Source organism: Streptopelia decaocto (assembly GCF_964273445.1).
Source record: "Streptopelia decaocto genome assembly, chromosome: 1".
NCBI lineage: Eukaryota > Metazoa > Chordata > Aves > Columbiformes > Columbidae > Streptopelia > Streptopelia decaocto.
The window spans coordinates 177532185-177554454 of NC_138663.1; positions in this window are offsets into that span (position 1 = coordinate 177532185).

A 22270-nucleotide genomic window follows, 5' to 3' on the forward strand; every position below is an offset into this window, starting at 1 on the left:
GTTCAACACATTCCCCTGTGCAGCTCACTAGAAACTATAGACTCTTCTGGAAAGTGGAAAGGAGGATTTGGAGCGTGTCAAGAAAAAAAAGGGAGTTGAACACAGGACATCCACACTCTCCATAGATAAGAAAAGCCTGGTCTCCCAATGCAGACTTGTTCTCCTGTGTCTCAAACAGAAAGACTAACCACTCTTGGAACTGGCTTTTGGTGCTGGTTTATTAAAGGGGTTTATTAAAGACCTCTAATTCCAGGAGAGGACTTTGAAAGTCAAATGAATGGATGTGTCTCAAGACTAACATAAATGCAGTTAATAAATTTTCGAGTTAGAATGAGCCTTATGATATGTCCTTCTCTAGCAAATTCATGTCCAGCTTTCAAAATGTTTACAGTTCCTGACATAGGGCCTTTGCTTGTGTAAGTTTTTGACTACCCAGTTGTGGCATGAGGCTTCCTCCAGAACCAGGAGATTTGCTGTGATACCAGTGAGTACAGAACATATATATTTTTTTCTTGTTTGTATTTTTTATAACTTGTGTCAAAGATTATTGAATTGAATTATTGACAATTGAATTATTCTTCCCAGAGATATTATTTTGGCAATGTCACTACTTTTTTAATACCTTTACTGTTCCTCGTTCTTCCTTGTTACACCAAGCATGAAATATTTGTTGTTATTTTCAAAGTTCTGCTCTGTTTATCCTCACTTCTTCATCATTTCTCATTTAAAAAGTCACGTCCTCCTGCCATCAATCCATTATGTCAGCCTTCCTTCCCTATTAGTTCAATTTTCCAACACTGTCTGAGTATTTGGGAGGAACTTCATATAAACATATTCAAGATTATTTCATTATGTTCCTTTGATGCTCTTCATCTTTGTGGCATTTGTTTAAAAAACCTGCTGAAGATGACCAAATGATCCCCTTTTCTTGTATTTGTCTACCTTATTGCTTGTATTTCTTTTATGTGTATCATCTTTGCATTACAAGTTTTATGCTTTGAGATATAGATGGTTTGCACTGCTGTGTTTGTAAAATACCAGTCACATCAGAGTCCTAACACTTGCCAGGCAAAATCTGAACACAAACTTCTACTATTCTAATCTGTTTAGGGCCTGGGAGACCACAAACACTGTAGTTTTCCCTAGAAATCTTGTTGAAACCTCAGAAATTTTGCTGCTACATATGGGCAGATCTGGTATCCTGGCTGAACCAAGGATTTAAATGGATATTTTACAGTTAAAGCCACATGGGGACCACAAAATGGTATATCTGTGCCTGAGAAACCTGCAGTATTCCAGACTAGAGGGTGAAGTTTGCGTTATTTTATCTAAACTGGAACCCAGACACTTTGCCTGATGGGACTGAAACTTCACAAAAGTATTAAACTATTAAGTAATTGGATTAAGAGTAACAGTACCCTTCACACCTGTTAAAGAGAAGAATGTTAGCTGCTAAAAATGCCAGTTCCCAGAAGGACAGCTACCTCTCGATTGCCGCTGTTCCACAGTTTCTACAGTCTTACGTGATCTGTGGTAAAACCGAAATAAAAGCACTATGTCTTGACAGTTGTAGGAAGACATGCAAAGTACATGGGAAGGTGTTTCTAATCCAGAACCCTAAATTCATTAAGTAATTTAAGAGCCTGGGTAAGGTAAGGATCTATGCCTTCATTCCTGTATCCTCTGGATAAATTCAACCTCAATTATCTTGACTATTCTTATGTGGGCTCTTTGACTTTGTGTGGGCTATTAAACCACACTTATAGTCCAATAAGCAATCTGTAAAAAATGTATAATTGGATTCTCTATGTGTTGTCTCTCATTAACTCTGTCTTAAGTGTACTCTGTTGACAAGGTTTTTTTTTTTTTTAAAAAAAATCTTATTCTGACAGTCAACCTTGCAAATTCGTCCTGAGATCTGCAAGTCAAATTCTGATACTATTTAAATTCTAAAAGCGGAGCTTTGTTAATAATTCCTTGATTGTTTGTGAGCACAAAAAAAAAAAAAAAAAAGGTCTGGTTCATATTCTCACATCTTCATAGGCATTAGAGTGTGGCACCGAGAAGAATATAACAGTAAATATCCAATCAGTGTAATAAGCACATCTCTACATAAATAAGGAAGTATAAATCATGTTAACTACATGGAAGAATGCAACATTTAAACACAAAAGTCTTGTCACTTTAAACACACTATTTCAGATAAAGAATTTAGACATTTGTTCATGTTCACTATTAACAATTTTTATGTGACTGCTTTGTGATGCTACCTCACTTAAGCAATAAACTACCCTGTGAGCCTCTAGAAAACCCCAGTTTTTCAGTAACATTTTGAAAGAAAACCTACACATGAGTTAGGGATTAACAGAAAAAAAATGCTACTTTATCATATAAATTATTTAAGTTATGTATATAATGTCTCAAAAGAGGGAGTCAGAGAAAGAGACAGTATTTTAACTTCAGTTTTGAACTTTTTTCTGTGTGTTAAAGTGCCAGATGCGGCTGGCAAATTCTGTGGAATCATCCATCCTCCCTCAGTCCTCAGTACATCTGGATCTGAGTCAACCCCAAGCATGACTCAAAGTAGCACAAGGGCTGCACTGGCTCGGCTGCTTCCTGCAGGGACTCCTGTGACTGCTAATGACTGGATGGAGCTCTGGATCTTCTGGTCTGTCCTCCTTCCCATGTTTGATTCTGGAATGTCCATGACATGTCCCACACTAAGAAACAGGGTAACAGATTGGCTGTAAGGGTATTTGTCCAACAGAATTTTTTACTGCTTAACAATAATTTCCCTGACTTTTTTCTAGTCTGTTTTCTTCCAGGTTTTTGCTACATTGTTAAGAAATGCTGTTTCTAATTAATATTTTTTTGTTGTTGTTGTTCATTGATTTATTTAACTAAGATATATATAGGTTCACTATGTTTACTTCTACACTGCATGTGAAAGTAGACAAATGAGTTAATGCACAACATGCAGTTCTCAGCATCCCTGAGGTCCATGGAAATTGAATCTAATGTTATCATTACATTAATCCATGTAGTTTCCTTTGTCTTTTCATTGTGATTTAAAATACTGTATGAACTAGTAATTAATACTTTAGCCCCTCCTGCATTTGTTACTGTTCTTTCCACTGGGGTCAGTTGTCAGATGAGATGTTCATTAAAGTTTTTGGTTACATTAAACACCTATATTGCAAGCATTGATAAAGTGCTTTAGGAAGGAATCTTATACATTAATCTATTTTTTCCCTGTTAGCATATGAAATTTTCATGAAGTTTTTGTTTGTTTGTTTGATTGTTTCTTTTGTAATATTATGTTTTTATCTCTTGCACTCTCTGTTTAGTAAATACTCTTTAATTAAATTTTATACCATTAATAGACTTTCCTGAGAATTTTGAATTTTTCTAGTGGACTTGAATTGTAGTTATTTTAAACTTGTCCTTTAACGTCTCCCCTCAAATGTTAAGTCTATGAAATGTATATTGAAAACGTTTTTTTTCTCCTACTGTCCAGAAAAGAGAGTTAAATTTATAGTCATTTACTATTTCATGGTTTAAAGCATATTTACATAGTACCTCCATTGATTTTATGTACTACACCAATGCCAAAATGAACAAGATTGAAAGTACTTGTTAATGGCAGAAACCATCATTTCTTTTCATTCACCATCCTTCCCCCTTCTCCCCTAAAATGAACCATAGTAAAACAAAAACTCTCTTTGGGTGAAAAGCAGACTGCACTGAAATCACCCACAAAACCGTTGCTAATTTCAGTGAAGTCAGAATTTTATCTTTGTATCTTGTCATCCTGTTTTACCTTATTATTCAAAAAGTCATCAGAAATCAATGTAAAGATTCTTACTGATATAATTTGGCTCACAAAGTTCAATACTGTTTTGTGGATGCCATTTAATATTTTCCTTAGATATTAGCCTAGGAAATGTATGGAAGCGACAACCTATCTTCATGTATATGCCCTGAAGTTTGCATCCTAAAACTTAGGTTATGGAATTATTTGAATTTAAAATATTGACTGCAAGTGAAATACAATCACATGCATATGAATCTAGTAGCTGCTGAACAACACACCCTGTCTTGATTCTTAGAGGAAAAAGAAATTATACTGTACTCAATTAAAAGGACAATTGTGATTTTTTTTTTTTTTTTTTAAATAGAATAAATATAAGTACCCACATTGGATTTGGACCGACAATTGAAAATTAACACTCTGCCTCTTACAAAAGTGTCATGGGGCTTTTAACAACCTAAAGTTGTCACAAGCTGGCTTTTATGTGCTCTCTGAAAACAGTCTGGCTTTGATAGCACATTAATTTTGCATAGCACTGATCTTAATTTGGATGTTTATTTAAAAATATTTTCAGCTGCAATTTTCAGAGAACTGGGATTAAGAAGTGACTGTTTCTCTTGCTGAGGGTTATTTGTGCTCTCAGATATACCACTGAAATTAAATCTATATGAATATTAGAGCTACCTTTTAACTAGTATTACAAGATCAGATTGGTGTTTACTAATACTCTAACTGATATGCTTTTGTGTTTTTTTAGTTCTTTTCTATGTGCTTTTTTTTTTTAATAATCAATAGGTATAGTAATATAATCTGCAAGTGGTTCTACCCTCTTGATCTTTAATCAAAATGCCTCTCCTTCTTCTTAGAAAAGTAATATTTTCTTAAGTAGACTGCAGAAAAAAATCCACCTCTTTCTGTCTTCAAGCCCCTGGGATCTTCGTGCCCACAGGGATTTCCTGTGAAAGTATAATATATATTCAAGCATACTGAAGCAGTGAAACACTCTTCCATACCAAGAACCTCTTACATTTTTATTTTCTCAAAAAGTTCTCAAATATTCTGAAAGTGCTATATCACTAACATGAACTAGAAATGGATGTGACAAGAACTCCATGAACTTTCCAAAATGCAAACTCTTAGGATGAATTCTGAGAAGTGTTTTCATTAATGGACTCTGATGATTATGCATCCTTAATGCTCCAGGGAGGTTGCATAGTTATTAAATAGAGCTGATGACAATTCAGTTGTTCTAGTGGCTCAAGCAGGTTACTCACTCATACCCATTATGCTATGTGGGGTCTTTAGCACCATGTTGCAAGACATAAGTTGTGGTGGGATTCCAAAACGGAGACAGAAAATAGTGTATGATTCAACCCCTAAAATTTACAAGTACTTTATCAACCAGCAACACAGAAACCATGGGTAACAATTCAAAAAAGAAGCTTAACAAGCATGGATACTCATGTGGAAATTCTTCACTAAGCACATCTGAGAGGTGGAATTACACAGCATATTTCCTTTCTCACAGAGGCACTACTCTGAGTGCTTCTGTGCTGCCTCAGCAACTGTGTTTCAATGCAAGTTTTCACCATTTCCTTCTGCTTCTTTGTGGTTTTTTTTTTTGTGTGGTTTTTTGTTGTTGTTCTTGTTGTTGTTATTTTGTTTTGTTTTTGTTTTTGTCTTTCCTCTTATTTTCCTGAAGTGGATAATTTGTCTTTCAGTACTCCTAATAGAACTGACAAGAAAGTTATAACAGAAGCCCATAGCTGTTGTTTTCATTTCTGACTCAAAATAGTGAATTGGGACTGTTCTGCTTGATTTTTAGTTGAGGGTTATTAAAGTGTTCATGGACAGGAGCAGGAAGTTGATTAAATGATCCAAGCAATGTTGGTAAACAATTTAGTTAGTAATCTGTGGGTGAGTTCCTTGAAGCTCCTACATGTGGCTAATGCCTACAATTAGATTATTCCATTTGCATTAGTATATTCAAAATGGATATTTTTCATAGAGGTTGTGTATAGGTGTGTACAAAAATTAAATAAGAATAATATTTCTTTTTTCCTTATGTTCTCTGTGTCTAGTGGTTACTATTGAACAAGACACTGACACATACTTAATAGATAAACACACATCGTTGTTACTGAACGCAAAAGGATGTGCACACTTAATTAAGAATGGACAAAAATCCTGGTAAGATCAAAGCTTGATGTACTATCTCATCCTTTTATTTTATATTATCATGAGCAGGTTTTAGCATTATGTGCCATATACTTTTGATGCTAAATATTCCAATGTAATATAAAAGTTTTTGTTTGTTTGTTTGTTTGTTTTTTCAGTTTGAAAAATCTACTAACACTATTGGGTTCAGAGGGGCAGAAAGGAGCTTGACTGTGTTCCTTTGGCAAACAAAATTTGCAGTTTAGTATAAATTCAAATAGGACCACAGCATCTGAACTATTGATCTCACCTTCTTCAAACCAACTCCTTGTGGACTGCAAGCAGACATGTCTTTCTCTTTACCCTTATCTTACTAGCAAGGTATGTTGATATTCATGGAGCTTTTAGTATTCATATCTTTGAAGTTGACTGACATTTTCCATTGCCTTCACTTATCCATTTCTTTATACAGAAATATTTAAATACTAAATATTACAGATCAGTTTCAAACTCTCTAGAATATTTATTTCATACTGCATTTGAAAACAATATTTTATTTGCTGAATAGTAGTACAAATATTCAAACAAAGCTCTATTATTGTTTACAATTTTTCCTCTATAGTAAAACAAATGTCTTTTAGTCATTATCTCTTATCTATTTTATATGTTCTTAATAATTGAATATAGTAGTTTGTTTTGTTTTGTTTTGTGGTTTTTTTTGGTTGTTGCTTGGTTGTTGTTTTTGTTGTTGTTTTAACAGACTGTTAACATTGAGTATGGAGAAAAGCTACATTATAGAGCTGTTAAGATGAGAAGGAAGAACATACATTTCACAAACTTCAGGTTTAATTAAGGCAAGCAGAATGTTAATTAAGGCAAGCAGAATGTAATTACCTACTTCAAATTTGGCCAAAAGAATATTATGAGAAGTATCATATATTTTTTAATGGCCAGTTATGTTCAGGACCTTGTTTTTATGTTTTGTCTGAAAATAATAAAGTTCCATCTAGCATGATGCCTGGGCAGTACTAATAGAGGGAAAAAATGTCACCTACTCTATCACTCACTAATAATATCTCCTTAAATACTTTAGAGGTCCACGGACCTCTTCCTTCCATCTGTGTACAGACAAGACTGACCTCATTTAATTTAGGGGTTCTCGTGTGATTACAATTTAAACTTGTTTTTCTACAGCACTACAGATGACTGCATTATCTCAGCCAGCACTCTGAAATGGAGCAGCACTCTAGAAATAAACCCTTTTCAGGACAATCTACAGTTTGATTAGCATGGCAGTTCAGGGACAAAGAGGTGCCAGAAGTTCCTTTTTAAGAACCCTCTGCAGCAAACACAGGTAGCAGAGCAGAAGAGGGCATAGATTTGACATTGGTGTTAAAGCATTCCTTCATCATATTGAAGGGAGAGAGTGACAATGCTGTAATGTTACAAGGAATGTTTGGAGTTTTGGCTCTATATGCTAAATGTTGGCAAGCATAAACATGCTGCCTGAAAACCAGCATACTCTTCAGCACCTTTAAAAACAGTTGTGTCTTTCTCAGTCTGTCTCCTTCTCACTGTCTGGTAGCTCAGTGGACAGTATATCTGATTCAAGTTTTACAGTTAAGCCAGAATTTCAGCTGTCTGCTTGTAGCTCTAAGTGCGTACATAGGCAAAACCAAATATACAAAGTATTTTTCTTAGAGCTGGTCAACAATTTTCAGTTAAAATGTTCTTTCAATATCAAGTATCCTTTTACAGAAAATGAAAAAAAAATACTTTTGATTATTACCATATCAATTTTCATAACATTTTCAATAGACATTTTTTCAATATTTAACCAGTATTACCCAAATAATTATAGAAATGCTTCAACTTTTCTTTCTCTAAAAGGAAATCAATAATCATCCTCTGAACTGTGTCAATAATGTTTTTTTCATAATTTTTTTCTGAAACATTTGAAGACATTATTAAATACTGTTTTGAGTACTGTTCTACAGAGAGGTCAAAGTCTGTGTAGTAAGTTTTCTTTCCTGTCTTCCTACTCCTTTTTACCTTTTCTTTGCTTGTATCTAGGCCTGCCATTTTTCCTACTCTTCCTGGTGAATCTTAATCTTCATAAACCATCAATGAGGTTATTCTTGAAATAGTATTATTTTACTTAAGGGTCTAGGCATTGAGCTGGCAAACCCTTACTCATATTGGTAAGCTTACTCATACGAGAATATCTACTGAAGTCAATACCATTTTTTGTGATGATAAATATACATATGTATTTGTATTTATAAAATGAATAGTTATATCCAAATTAGCATGAGACTTGCATTCTATGGTAATAATGTTTTTTCTGCCAAACTGTTTTATTGTCCTTTCAGTCCACAAAACTTTAGTGCCATTTCCCAGGAGAAAGCCTTCAGCAAAGTAGAGACACTTCAAGCACAGCTAGGTACAGAATACAAGAATTATAAAACTGTCATAAATGTCAGAATGTATTGTAATCAGCAGCACAGTAGCTGTGCCTGGAAACCAGCCATTTATTCTAAGGAGTTCTTTATGGTCTGGTAAATTGCATTAAATTTAAACAAAATTGTAATGACATTTTCTACAAAATAATATTTTAATAATCCAGGACACTGTCAGTTTAACAGGATTTATTTCTTTTCTCCTTACCACCACCCCGCCCCCCACCCCCTCCCATTATCTTCCATCCTTTACTTTATTTTCAGGCTTTTATTTTACCATGCATAGCCAGCACAAACACTTTTTCTGTTATACTTACACACTTACCTGCACACTTACCTGCACACTTCTCTATAATACCAACATTCTGAATTTGATGTCCCATATACCAGTCGTGCACCAGCATGACTTTGTTGATCACAAGCTTAGATAACCACAAGCTTAGATAACCGCATAGAGGATCAGAGTGAAACTCAGCAACTTTAGAATTATTTAACTGAGGTTTTCTGTTGTATGAAAGCTAAAGCTCCTAAAATAAAACAGCCCCCTGTATAGTAAGGAAGCAAAGCCAAGCAACACAAGAAAATTAATGTGTTAAAAAAAACAAAAGGCAGTTTCTAACAGTGTATAATTAAACAAGCAGAAGCTGAAACAATATAAAGAAATTCCATATTTCTCGATAGAGAAATAAAAGAACACACAAAAGGCAAAGGTGTTACAAAGATATATTTAATATTTAAACTTTAATAAGTATTTAGTCTAATATACATTATGTATGCAGCTATAAATAGTTAGCCATGTTAACAGAATAATTGACATTCTCTGACAGACTATATTATTCATCTCTTTCTCTGTCTCCGAACCTATCCCTGCTTCAGTTCATCCTCCATTACGTGCCTTAAACTTGCATTCATCTTTTCGCATGCTTTTGACACTTTCTGTAGTCAAGTAATGGTGAACACAGGTAATATATTATTTATTTATTGAGCATTGTGCACACTGGGAGGCAAATTAGTATTCTGTCCCTATCACTCACTGCTAGACACTGCACGCAGATGGAACACATTACCGCATTAGACCAGTTAAGAGGCTTTAAATTAGATTTGTGACTTGAAAGTTTGAATAAGAAAACTAATAGAACACAAAATGAAGCAGAGGGAAAATTAGATTAATTATCTGCAACATTTGGAGTGAACTGTTGCTGATGTACTGTGTTGTAGAAGGTTATTTTTGTACTACAATCATGCTTTAATTTTGCTTATATTAAGTTATTTGAATAGTTGTGAAAACACACTTATTTACAGTTTTTAATAAACTAGAGTTATTTTTTTTAAATTAAAAATAGATATTTTAATTTTTCTGCATCATTTTCCTCTCAGTTATTTTGCTTTACTATTCTGAGGAGACAGGGTGAATTATAAGCACCAGAGGGACTGTAAAAATTAATAGTGGAAATACCAAATTGAATTTTAATGCTGAATAAGGGGAAAATTAGGTAATTTTTTTAATGTAAAGTTGTTAAATTTATGTCATGTTCAAATATAAACCAAATTCTGTATTTTTTGAATGTATGAATGCAGTTTTGAACACGGAACTATACACAATGCAAAACCACTCTTTTTTCCACCCTTCCCATTTTCCCTCTTACTCATACGAAAGACTGACTCACATTCAGTCAGGAAAAATAACAAAGAATAGCAGAGGTAGTAGCCAAATTGCACATTTACAAGTCTGCTTTATCATCACCTCAGCAAAGGCTGAGCCTTCGTTTCACTTCTGAAACTGTTTCCCAGTGATTTAGGCAATTAAGGTGCACTGAGACAATTCACCTGAAAACAGGATTTAGTTTAGGGACCCTACATTTTTATGTCACTAGAGTTTCTTTTACTTGTTTCTATCTTCTTTATTAAATGAGACTGCTGATATTTAATAAAAGCAATTTATGTTGGAACATCAAAAAATGTTCAAGCAAACCATATCCTATCCCAAATGAATTTCACCACTTCTGCTATATTTTGTTTCTTCTTCCATATTTATATGTTTTTCTCCACATTAACTGTCTCCATCTATCATAAACAATTATTTTTTACTATTTCCATATAACTTTTTTCTCTTAGGTTATTGTATCAGAAACATATTTTCTACAGTGTTTGGACCTCTTGGAAGAGTGGCTAAATGAGTAATATCTAATTCTTGTGCTTGTGTAAAAATAATACGTATTGAGAAGTACAATATAACCCTGGTTCATTTTTTAAATGCAGTATCCAAAACCTGCAAGAGAAGTTATGGGTGAAGAAAAATGAGAAAAAAATCTCTTTCTTTGTGTATTTGTATATGAACAGTTACACTGTATACACCCTCATGTGTATATCATAAAATCATAGAATCATAAAGTGGTTTGGGTTGGAAGGGACCTTAAAGATCATCTGTTTCCAACCCCCCTGCTGTGGGCAGGCTCACCTTCCACTAGACTAGGTTGCTCAAAGCCCCACCCAACCTGGTCTTGAACACTTTCAGGGGTGGGACATCCACACCTTCTCTGACCAATATGTTCCAGTGCCTCACCACCCTCATGGTGAACAATTTCTTCATTATATATAAAGTAAACGTACCCTTTTTCAGCTTAAAGTCATTACCCCTTGTCCTGTCACTACATGCCCTTGTAAAAAGCCCCCCTCCAGTTTTGTTGTAGGCCTCATTGGGTACTACAAGGCTGCTACAAGGTCTCCCCGGAGCCTTCTTTCCTTCAGGTTGAACAATCACAACTCTCTCAGCCTCTTTTCATAGGAGAGGTTCTCCAGTCCTCTGGTCACCTTCGTGACCCTCCTCTGGACTCAGTCCAACAGGTCCATGTCCTTCTAAAGTTGGTGACCCCATACCTGAATGCAATACTCTAGGTGAAATCTCACAAGAGCAGAGTAGAGGGGGAGAATTACCTTCCTTGACCTACTGGTCATGCTTCTTTTGATACAGCCTAGGATACAGTTTACTTTCTGGGCTGTGAGTGCATGTTGCCAGGTCACATTGTGCTTCTCATCAACCAACATCTTTCTCCTCAGAACTGCTTTCAATCCATTCTCTGCCCAGCCTGTATTTGTGCTTGGGATTGCCCTGACCCATGTGCAGAACCTTTCATTTGGACTTGTTGAACTTCACGAGATCTCACAGGCCTACCTTTCAAGTCTGTCAAGGTCCCTCTGGATTGCATTCCCTTCTTTCCAGCATACTGACTACATCACTCATCTTGGTGTCATCAGCAAACTTGCCTAGGGTGCACTCAATCCCATTGTCCGTGTCTCTGACAAAGGTGTTGAACAGTGCTAGTCCCAATACCAATCCCTGAGGAGTGCCACTCATCATTGGTCTCCCCTTGGGTATCTGAGCCATTGACTGCAACTCTTTGAGTGCAACCACCTAGCGAATTCCTTATCCACTGAGTGGTCTGTCCGTCAATTCCACGTCTCTCCAATTTAGAGATAGGGATGTCATGTGAGACAATGTCAAAGTCTTTGCACAGTTCCAGGTAAATTATGTCAGTTGCTCTTCCCTTATCCACCAAACCTCTAAACCCACAATAGCAGGCCACCACAGTTTTCAGGCACGATTTGACCTTAGTGAAGCCACGTTGTCTGTCATCAGTCATCTCCTTATTTTCCATGTGCCTCAGCACAGTTTCAAGGAGGATCTGTTCCATGATCTTGTTGGGCACAGAGATGAGACTGACCAGCCCAGGTCTTACTTTTTTCCCTTTTTAAAAATAGAGGTTAGGTTTCTCCTTTTCTTGTCAGTGGGAACTTTGCAAGACTGCCATGACTTCTCAATTATGATAGATAGCGGCTTAGCAACTTCATCCACCGGTTCCCTCAGAAGCCTCAGATGCATATCATCTGGTCCCATGGACTTGAACATCTTCATATTCCCTAGATGGTTTCAAACCTCATCTTCTACTACAGTGGGAGATTTTTCATTTTCCCGGTCCCTGCCTTTGCCTTCTGCAGATCAGGCCATGTAGCTAGAACACTTGCTGGTGAAGAATGACGTAAAAAAGTCATTGAGTGCCTCAGCCTTCTCCATGTCCTGGGTGACCAGTTCTCCCTTCTCCTTCTGGAGAAGATCCCTCATTTTCCTTATTCTTCCTTTTATCACTAATGTACCTATAGAAGCTTTTCTTGTTGCCCTTCACGTCTCTGGTCAGATATAATTCTATAGGGCTTTAGATGTGTATACGCATATGTATGATTGAAACATATCTAAGGTGCTTTGTCAGGTGTTCCAAACACATTTTTTTCTTCAAAAAATATTTTTTTCATTAAAAAACATCTGAATTAAAAGGACAGCTTGTCACATCTTTATGCTGCTGTATTTTTAAAGAACAAAGTTATGTAAAAGTTATAAAAATGAGGAAGTAATGTGTAAAATATGATAGCTAAGGAATGCAGGCAGTTGACAAAGGTAGCTAAACAAATATCAGATAAGAAATATGGCTAAAAGACACAAGTATGAGATATATGTACTTTTTTTTTTCTGATGTATACACATCAGAACCACACCTAGTGACTTTTATTGATGGTGTAATGACTGATACTAAACAGAGATGACAAAATTATGTATCATGATGTAAAAAAGGCAGAAGTATTTAATAAATATTTATGTTCTGCATCAGCAGAAAAACAACAACAAAAACCCCTCAGAACGAAACAAAAGAATAGGTATCAGATTTTATAATGGTTGTTAGATGTATTACAAAAAAGTATTAAAGATAAAAGTTAAGCATTTATTAACACACAGAACTAGAACACTTGAATCTAAGAACTTCCAAGGAATTATCTAAAAATGCCCATGAGCTGTTTAAAATCAATGTTTTCAAAAAGGAACAATGGAAAACTCATGGAGGATTTGAAAACAGCTGAAATGCTGTACTGGCGTTTTAAAAGGTTATACCAGAGGAAATTAGAGGACAGCTAGGTTGCTATCAGTCTCAGTCAATTAACAAAAAGCTGACTTGGATGCAATCAGTAAATAATTAAGAGTCAGTAACATTCAAAATTAATGTCAGCCAATGTGGTTTAATGGAAAATAAGCCTTGTTATACAAACTGTTTAGTGTTTTTTATGAGATTACAAGCTCAGTTGATAAAGGTCAGTTTGCTGAATAAAATATTCAGACTTCTGTAGAGTACTTAGCTTCACATCATGTGACTTTCTGGTTTTAAAAAGAGTTATTAGAAAAGGAGGGTATCCATATTTAATATACATTTAATTGTCTTTAGTACTAGGTTGCAATAAGAAACTACAGATGATTATTAGTCTCTATGGATGGAAATTCCTGTGGTTTCATACATGAATGTATCTCAGCCCAAGATTGTCCACTGTTTATATTGGTTGTTTAGAAGAAAATACAAATAAACGATGAATAAATTTACTGAAAATACCAGAATAGGTAAAGTGGCAATAAATAAATAAAGAGCTAATTCAGGTAAACACATTAAGGTAAGGCAAACTGTTTAGTAGAATGAAGTACATTTTAATACTTTACTTTTTAACAAGAAGGGGTGGAAGATTTTCTCAGAATAAACATGAGATCACACTAGTAATATTTGAGCTGATCCAACAACTAGTTGCTTATCCAGGTTTCAGTCTCCACAGCCTTCAAAAAACAACAGAGTTTTGCTTTCTCCTTTACTTGTGCACTAGAAAGTGAAGTTGTTTTCTTCCCCTGCTTCCTCCAAGAAGAAGAATAGAAGACAAATAAATAGTAGAGAGTACAGCCATCAAGTTTGAGAGATGACCTTTACACTTCTATGGCATTTGCCACCTACAACCCTGCCTTCCCCACTTCCACTGGCTACAGCTAACATGATCCTCCCAAGTTTTCGCTCTAATCCTTATTTCCAGTTTGGCCCTTTGTATCTCCCTCTTTCATCTCCCTAGATGTCAAAAACTCTATTCTGACTTTACATGTGAGAAACCTTGAGTCAGTACTTTTCCAAAAGATAAACGACAGAATTTGATTACCCAGATGTTATTCAGAAATCAAACTTCATCACTGACTATACAAGGAGAAAAATAGAACTATTTCTGCACTGCTATATGATATTAATGAGGCTATTATTTGACTGCTATGACATGTTCTGGTGTCTGGACTTTAGAAAATATGTGGACAATTTTAGAAGGGGTTGAAAATCATTACCAGAATTAGGGAGGCTGAGGAAAATGCCTCATGTGGAGAAGCTGCAAAAGTTCCATGTACTGAATTTCTTCAAGGACATGACTGCATCACAATCTACAAATACCTAATTTAGAAACTTTGTGACATTAGGGATAATGAGATGCAGTGGTTTGAAGGCAAAGTTAGGTAAATTAGATTACATATAAAGGTCATTTCAGAGATCTTAACAGGACAACTTCCCTAGGAAAGCAATGACTTCTCTATTGCTTTTAGTTTCAAAATAAAACTATTAAAAAAAAAAAAAAATCAGAGAGAAGTTAGCAACACAGTCACGAAATATGTTTCTCTGGTCAGTATTGCATGGAATAAATCAGATGATGGTATTAAAATCTTAGCAATTTTCTATATACAGCCTTTAATGTCTCTTGTATGCCTGGCACTTTTTAGCTAATAGCTAAGAACATTGAGACAGGCACTTGGCAAAATAGCTACACACCTACAATGCATTTTCTATGGAATTTGGAAACTCAGATGAAAAAATTTTCCAGAAACATGCTTCTGAATTGATATGGGTACTTACTTTAGGTAAAGAAGTCTTCTTACTTGTAACATAGTGTCCTTGGCAGAGCTTAATATTTACATGTTTATATCCTGCATAAGGTCAGGAGATGTTGTGGAAATCAGTCATTTTTGACAAAGGGCTGCCATGTATGTGCCATAGATTTAGCATCCAAAGTAAATCTGGACTGTTGGCCCAGACTACCCATGCTGATTTTGGAATATGAGCTTTCTTAGCTGTATACTCCACCATACTGGGTAATGGTTTGATGTGGTCTTGTTGATACATAATGCAGCATTTTATCTCAGAAACAGTTGCCAGAGCAAGATACATTTGTTCTTTGAACTTCTGACTAGACAGAGACTAGAGAAGCACCAATACATTACAAGGATGACTTGGGTTATTTACATCACTCAGATGAAACTTCTCTTTTCTTATTTTGCATGAAACTGTATGGGGCTCCGGTTGGGTTCCTAAAAAGATGTTTAAAATTATGCAAATCAGAAACTATTTGAAAATTCTTGTCTGGTGTGCATGGAGTCTCATCCACTGAGAAATATTTGACCATCAGAGTTGAGTTTTGGTCAGTGATCCTTCTGTCACAATGATTAGGACTCATGAACTACTATTTCTGTGTTTTATCTATGGCTCCTGTAGTAGAGATTTTTTGTTTCATTTGGGATTTACACATATGCGGGTCCTATTTATTCTTTAATGTAGGTCTTTAGTTAAGATACTCCTTCTATGCAGTACATTTTTATGTCATGTTTGAAGGAAGAAAAAAATAATTTCTGGCATGACACATAGATCTGGTTTGTATACAACAATTTTAGGTTTCAGGAATTCTGTTGAGATATACCTAAGCACTTGAACATCTAAACAGAATTTTGATCTGCTTTTCTCCATTTTAACAGTTACAACCTTTATTATTATTATTATTAATGTGCTACCATAGACACACTTGAAAAACATTTTGAAAAGGGTTTATTTGTACTAAGAGATCTGTCAGAGACCATGCGTACTCCCTTCTATTTACCAGGTTTACCTTTTTAAAGATATGAAAGGCCATCACATCTATTCACTTTGCTTTTGCTCACAATACTAATAAGATACTAAATATATGCCTAGAAATCTTAATCTAAGATTAACCATAAGCATGCTTATTTTTATACCTATAATTTTCATTTTTTCAGGGAGATACAGTGCTACAAAAATGAATGTTTACCTGTCACCAGAACCGCAAAATATGTATCCTGTTCAAGAAAAGAATCACACCTACAATTCTCCTTACAAGGACTGTTAAATAAGTGATACAAGTAATAATAAACATAATGGTGGTTGAAATCTGCACTAAGAAAGGTAGGCCACACTTCTAACACTGACATTCCTCTTTTATTTCCCATTTTTATCATTTGTTTAAATGTGAAATTTAAAAGAACATAAAACTCAATGTGTTATCACAATAATCTGCAAAAGCATTCTGATCTCAGTTTATTATGAAGGTAATTAGCAGCAAATGAAGAAAACAAGAAAAAGAGGAGACAAGGGAGAAGGACTGTGTCATTTGGGTCCATGGGTTAAAGGAAGTGCCTCATTCTTACATGTGATGAAGAAAACTAAAATATTGAAAGTAACATTATGCCAAATTTTGGTGCTGACTCAAACAAATTATTGAGAGGCAAACTGGAGTAAAAGTAATGACAAAGTGAGAAGGAAACAGAAGAAGTAATAAGAACTAGACTGTACAGTTTGCAAATGAAAGAAAAGGGTATGAGACCAAACCAAAGTGGGACATGTTCAGAATCAGTGACATGATTTTTGATGAATAGATAGAGTGTTACAGGCTGAAAGCAATTAAAAAAATCGATTAAAAATTGTTAATTAACTTCAGCATTTTTATCATTACATAGGTGTTCATGTGTTAATAACAAATAATTATAGGTTCTACAAATATTCATAATACTTTATTTTTGTTACACAAGTTGACAATGGCACTGAAAAGTCTTAAATTAAGAAAGAGTGTGTGACCAATAATGTATTCAGACTGTCTTGAATAACACTTGAAAGAACATCAGCAATGTATCGTTTCTTAAAAGAATATAAACTTGTGTTTGAAGAAAAGCATATCCTGGAAGGTCATTCACAGAATAACAGGTTGTCTGAGAAAGTATGATTCAAAGATGTGCAGTTTATCTAAGAGCAGATGGTCACATGAAGAGCAGGTTAAGAAAATATCCATTGATGTGTTATCAAATTAAAGAGAATGGAAAGCCACTCATTGCAATCAAGTTCACATAATTAAAGCTTGTAGAGAATAATAAAAATTGGCCATATCTATTTGCATAGTGGGAAGAAGCATATAGCATCTACATTCTATTTTTTTCAACATATAGTAACACAAATTAAAGGACCGTATTTAACAGGCAAGTTAAGCTTCAGTTCAGCGTGTGTTTCAGAGTAGTCAAAAAGGAGGTTTGTAGTTGTGTCTTCCCGGGAGAATAAGTGAATTTACAAGTTAGAGAGTAAAAAAGAGGTCCTTCCATCTCTGCTTTGGGGTTTTTCTTATGGCCCCTAATGATTTTTATTTTTTTTTACTAAATTCAGTTCTTGGGTTTATTTTTTGGTTTGTTTTTATTTAGTTGCTTAATTGTTGTTTTGTTTTGTTTTGTTTTGTTTTGTTTTGTTTGGGTTTTTTTTGTTGGTTTTTTTGTTTTTTTTTGTTTATTTTTTGTTTTTTTTTAATTATCCAAAACTCATAAGACTTAGCATGTAGGCCTGTCCAATTACCTAGTACTTTCCTAATCCTTCTGATCTCCTGAATGTGTATGTGTACACACACACACACATACACACATATATATATCAAAGGCCTAGGAAAGCTTGTAGGCTAAAGAACAAACATACTATGGCACAGACTGTTCTAATTGTTTCTTTATTCACATTCCCAAAGATATGACCAATGGCTCCTTTTCTTCCAAATTTCCAGCACGGCCCTTGAAAGAGTTTATGAGTGCTCACTCAAGTGCAACAATTCAAACCACAAACATGAAAGGCAGCCAGGAAGGACTAAAAATGAGAATAATGATGAAAGGGGGGACTAATTTAGTTGAAAGTGTGATATAAAATGTGAGAAAAGAAAATATGTTCTTGCTGGTAACAATATATTGGTTAGATAAACAGCGACATTTGGAGACATAAAACCAGGGAACTGACAGTTGTGGAAATGTAAATATTGAAAATTACCAGGAGAACCAGAAAGAAACAGTGAGATTAAACAGTTGATTAAATGTAGGATAATGGCTTGTAAAATACTGCTTCAAACAATAGAAGAAAAAGGTTATTTTTTGTAGATGTGAAAAGTACTAAGGAAAAAGAATAAAACAGTATTTTCTGAAAACTATGCAAAAGGTATTCATTTATAAAGCTGTGTCAGATATTTAGCAGTGCAACTCTTATTGCTTAAAACATTTAAAACAAGACTGAATAACTTATTTTGAAATAATATTGTATGAGAAAGAGGGTGAACTATTAGACCTTACCCTTTTAAGGTCTCTCTATAATTTCTGTACTTTATCTTAAACCATTTAATTAGTTATGAAATCGTTAATCAATAGGCTTTTTTCTATCAGCTCAAAAATGGGAGCTTCCGAAACAATTATTACAAAAATACTGCTTATATATATAACATTCATAAAATTTTTATTTCTGTTTCAATAGGAGTTACCACACTCTTTTCTTCAGTCTTTCTCCAGATTTCATTTTTCTGAACTAAAAAGAGTTATTAACATTCATTGGGGAATAACAGCGGGTCAGTATTACAACTATAGGAGTCTCTATTGGACTTTCTGTGGATTGTGGCCATTGGTGATATCTTTTTTATTTTACATGAAGTGAAATATTAATTGTGAAATAAGGATCAGAGAGTTTGCTCTTCTTTAGATAACCAGCTACAGCAGAAATGTCTTTCTTAGTGTAAATAACATCATACTTGTTTTTCTTTAAGAATCACTGACACTAGAAAGGATATGATAGGATATATTCACATGGCTGAACTTCTAAGTGACAATATAAGAAATGACAAAATGTCTTTTAGAACATTAAGTAACAGTGTATGAACAGGGGTTAATTTTCTAGAGGAATCCATTTGCATTGAAAACACTGGTTTGGGGCAAGGAAAAGGAAGATTACTAAAGACATGGTATAGACAGGATGACGTTGACTAGTGTTACTGAAACAACCGATGTTAAGAAGAGGTAAAATTGTTGAAGTGAGTTATTTAATATTATTGTTTTTCTTGAGAGGGACACCTGAATTCCGAAGAAACTGATGTTGTCTCCAATATATTATAAAGACAACTTTAATGGTAAAGCATCATTAGTCCTGTGCAATCTTGATTTTAAACTTCACACTGGCTGCTTTTGCATAACAAGAACTTCAAAATTGGCTTTTCAGTATGTTTAAGAGCAATCATTTCCAGCAATGAAAACCACTACTAAGTTATAATTTTATCCCACTGACCTAATCATAACAATAGTTTAGCAGAATACACTTAAAGAACTAATATATATGATCCTGATTTAACAAATACTGACACTTATGCCTAAACCTATTCTTATTTTTCTATACTAAAGGAAGACTTTAGCTTAAAAGAAGAGGTTAAATTTCAATTAATCATATAGTTTAAAACAGGTGCTCTGCTGAATATCAATTCTAAATGAACATCTTCTTGAAAAAAAACAAAACAAAACAAACAGTTGTATGAATGTATGCTCAGTTTTCTTAACATATTTTTGAAATAATATTTCTTACCCTTTATTTTAATCAAAATGTTCTATTGTCATAGAGTTCAAGCAGCATAACTGTTGAGAAAAACATTAAAACAAGAATCTGAAGGCACTAGTCTATTTTTTTTTTTTTCGTTTTGAGATTAGGTGCCAAATTAGATGTTTACATTCCAAGAGGAGCCTTAGCCTGTTCTAGAAGTTATTAATGACTCTGGCTGGATTGAAGATCATGTTCCTGTGTGACCTCACCTAGGCGTTCCTGCTCCAGCAGGGGGATTGGACTAGATGAGCTTTTGAGGTCCCTTCCAATCCCAAACATACTGTGATACTGTGATACTGTGATGTGTCCTGCATGGGGATTTGATATTCACCTGCTAAATTAAAGACGATTTGAAAACTGAGGTTTGGATTGGGAAATGTGAAGATATTGCTAAGTGATACATAAATCAGCTTTAATATTATTGTTCATATAAGAAACTTTTTTGTGGAGTTCTGCAGATAAAGAGTAAGTTTTCTGAATATTCCTGATAAACAAATAATTCCTGCACAATATTTATATGAATGATTATAACAGAAAAGGTTGTACATTACTTCATAGCACTCATTCTCTTTGCACTGCTTTGACTGACAGTGATGTCAGTTCAGCAACACTGTGTTTTCCTCTAGAGGAGACATTCAATTTTCACCAGACTTTGCCAATAAAGTCAAAAGTTAGAAGCTTTGAATTAGGGATGCATCCAGGATAAAAACCTTGGTTCTTCAGCTACAAAGAAAACACTGCATAACAGTCTCAAATTAGTTTTTTATAAAATGGCAACATTAGAATTATAGTGGACCAGCATCTGTGTAAATCAGGCTTTCTGGAGTCAAAATATCAGTTTATTCTTCTGAATCAGTTTTGATCCTGAAATAAGTAGGCACCTTTCCAGTTGAACTTACTGAGAATGACAGCCCTGGTCTATGATTAGGCACACTGGACAACATTCATTGTAGCAAATATAACCAAGACATCTAAACCAAACAAAGTCCAGTTGCTGTGCACTTCCTCAAATGCTAATAGCGGGAGAGATGGGACCCTTCAACAGGCATTTTGTGTGGGTGCCTGCACACTCACTCTTGACAGGTGACATATAAATAGAATGTAAGTGAACACAGTGTGTATGGAGATTGAACATAGACAAAACTGGCTGGAGGGTGTTTGCACTAAAAACAGTCATGTTAAGGACCTGACCCCAGCCCAAATGGGGCAGCACAGCCTCATGATGGGGCACTGGGAAGAGCCTGTACCCAGCACTGGGATATCACCATAGGGCAAGCACCCAGGCCCACCTTGCTGTTGGATGTGAGGGATCTTGTGGGGGCTTCCTCACACAGAGCTGGAAGGTTCACCTCTCCCACAGGGTGTGAGAAAGTGGGGAACTGGCATTGCTGGGTAGTGGTGTCAGTGACCTCCAGATGGGGAGCAAAGGAACTATAGAGGAATACTAAAATTTTTTAACGTTTACTTGTGGAAGTGTGTTTAGAAACTTGTAGACCCATTAACATTTTGTAAGTGTCTAGCATTGTTGTTTAACTGTTGTATTACTGATATTGATCCTGAATTTGTACCTCACAGATTGCTGGTTAATTACGTGTCATTAATAAATCACTAAACTGCTTTGATCTTAATTTAGTTTAAACTATTTAAACTGAGAGGTTTTTCCCTGCAACACAATTCAGTGCATCTAAAACTTGAATTATCTCCTGAAGTTGCTGTTTCTCTCCATTAGCAATAGCATTTAACTGTTCTAGCTCAGAAGCCTTAGAAAAAAGATTGAACTATACCTGAGTTATTGTGACTAGTAACATGGAATACGAATAGATATCAGCATGTCTGAGAATTAAGTTGCAAATCTTCATCCACATAGTACAGAAATTATCACAACTGGAACAGCAGTAACTGAGGCAGGGACATTTAAATGAGATAAACTGGTTTTTAAAGTCTTTTCCTGGACAGCCATACTGTTTCCCATCAGTAAAAGATGGTTATGAAAATCTCTCAAGCTTTGTTGGAGATGCTAAGCAATGATTAGAAAAAAATGCTATAGCATTCTGCCAAAGTTGTTTAAGGGTGTGGGGTTTTTTGTTGAGATGTGCTAGCTGATGGACTTTTTATTGTAAAGCAAGGACTACAGACAGGTGTCAACATTGTGAAAGTGCTTCTATTTTATATAGATCGAGAAAAGAAACAGAAGAATTTGGTATGGCAGGCTATAAAAGGACGCAGTAAAAAATAATTTCAATTTTCCTGTACAAACTGAACAGATTTGGTCTCAATTAGGGTACATAGCCAGG